This window comes from Trichechus manatus, unplaced genomic scaffold (genome assembly GCF_000243295.1).
Source record: "Trichechus manatus latirostris isolate Lorelei unplaced genomic scaffold, TriManLat1.0 scaffold00070, whole genome shotgun sequence".
Lineage (NCBI taxonomy): Eukaryota > Metazoa > Chordata > Mammalia > Sirenia > Trichechidae > Trichechus > Trichechus manatus.
This window is the reverse complement of record NW_004444006.1, coordinates 7,983,030-7,985,502: the sequence shown is the minus strand read 5'-3', so window position 1 is coordinate 7,985,502 and position 2,473 is coordinate 7,983,030.

Sequence of the window (2,473 nt, the reverse complement as noted above, 5' to 3'; positions counted from 1 at the left end):
ATTGTGTGGTTGTCCTCCATTTTGTGATTGTAATTTTATGTTAAAGAGGATTAAGGTGGGATTGTAACACCCTTACTAAGGTCATATCCCTGATCCAATGTAAAGGGAGTTTCCCTGGGGTGTGGACTGCACCACCTTTTATCTCTTGCAAGAGATAAAAGGAAAAGGAAGCAGAGAGTGGGGGACCTCATACCACCAAGAAAGCAGTGCTGGGAGCAGAGCGCGTCCTTTGGACATGAGGTTCCTGTGCTGAGATGCTCCCAAACCAAGGGAAGACTGATGACAGGACCTTCCTCCAGAGCTGACAGAGAGAGAAAGCCTTCCCCCTGGAGCTGACGCCCTGAATTTGAACTTGTAGCCTACTAGACTGTGAGAAAATAAATTTCTCTTTGTTAAAGCCATCCACTTGTGGTATTTCTGTTACAGAAGCACTAGATGACCAAGATAAGGTATCCATTAGTTTCTGGCTTATCCTTCTTTTGTTTCTTTTTGCAAAAATAAACAAATAAGTGTATGTATTCTTACTTCACCTTTTTACTTACACAAAAGCTAACATACTATATTCTCTCTTTTCACCTTGCTTTTTTCACTTAATAATATAGCCTGGAAATCACATTGTACCAGTTCATAGAGCTCTTCTGCTCTTCCTCATTTTTTTTAATGGCTGCTTAGTACTTCATTGCATGGATGTCCCATGGAATGTTTTAATAGTAGTTAAACTTCCAGACCAGACCACAAAAGTATGTCTAAACCTGCATAGTAAATGAAATGCTGCATTTTGGTAATGAAAAGTTAGTAGAACACTATTGCTATACTAATATTTAAAACAAAAAAAAGCAGCAAAATGAAATGTTTTTTAATGTACCTTGTAATAGTTACTTACTGCCTCTTAGATGTTTGTGCTTGAGGAAAAGCAGATTCAATGAGAGGTAGATGGGGGCTTGTAGAATGTGAAAGGGAACTATCAATATTAAGGACACCATTCTTAAAACATGCTTTTGCATACATTTACCACACAACCCAGCAATTCCATTCCCAGTCTAAAAGACTTGAAAGCAGGGACTCAAACAGATACTTGTACACCAATGTTCATTGCAACATTATTCACGATAGCCAAAAGGTGGAAACAATCCAAATGTCCATCAGCAGATGAATGCATAAACAAAATGTGGTACATATATACAATGGACTACTTTTCAGCCGTAAAGAAAATTGAAGTTCTGATACATGCTACAACATGGGTGGACCTTGAAAACATTATGTTAAGTGAAAAAAGCCCGTTATAAAAGACCACACATTGTATGATCCCACTTATATAAAATGTCCAGAAAAGAAAAACTTATAAAAGACAGTAGATTATTGGTTGCCTAGAGCCAGGGGTGAGAACAGGGATTAACAACGTGAGGGAGCTCTTTGGGGTGATGGAAATGTTCTAAAACTGGATTTTGATGATGGTTGCACAACTCAGCATTTTACTAAAAATCATTAAATTATACAGTTTAAGTGGGTGAATTTTATGGTCTATAAATTATACCTCAATAAAACTGTTTTTTAAAAAACATGGTTTTGCTCTTCCTTACTAGTACACTAGCACTACACAAGATTACCAGCCAGGATTTGTTAATTTTTGTAACAAACAAAAGAATTGTTTGTAACAAACAAATCTCCAGTTCCTGAGCTAACTAGAAGCAGCAAAGAATATTAAATGATGTGTTTTATCTTTACAACCCTAGCCCCTGGTACAGTAATGCCTGTAATATAGTAGGTAGCTTAGTAATTGTTTACTGAATATAGTATAAAACCAAAAACAAGCAAACAAACCTGTTGCCGTTGAGTCAACTCCAATTCATAGCAGCCGTATAACACAGAGTAGAACTGCCTCTTACGGTATCCAAGGAGCAGCTGGTGGATTCGAACAGCCAGCCTTATTGGTTAGGAGCTGAACTCTTAACCACTACACCACCAGAGCCCCAATATACTATAATAAGTGAGAAAAAGTACCTAAAGGGTACTAACTGACCTGTTGTTAATGAAAAACCAGAAATGAAGCTAAATCCTGGAGGTGACAGATGGGGGCAGGACCTAGAGAATCAATGTTAGAGCAGACAGTTCCCTACCCTGATTGCTGCAGAAAAACAAATACACTTAAACATAGGTGCAATGTGCAGTGTGACAATTATAGTTATTTCATCCTTTGCAAGTTGAAGAGCATTTAGAAACCACTCAAAATAAAGGGGGAGGTGGAATTGCTTTGATGTTTAGAAAGCAACTGTGGTGGTTAAGATTGTGTGTCAACTTGGCTGGGCCATGATTCTCTGTGTTTTAATGTAATCACTCCCATGATTGAATATACTGTGAGTAGCCAATCAGATGAAAGAGAGTCTCCTTGGGGGTGTGGCCCGCATCTGTATATAAGAGACGTTCTGGCTTTTTGCTCTCTGGATCCTGCGGCTGCTTCCTGTCGTCTCATCTC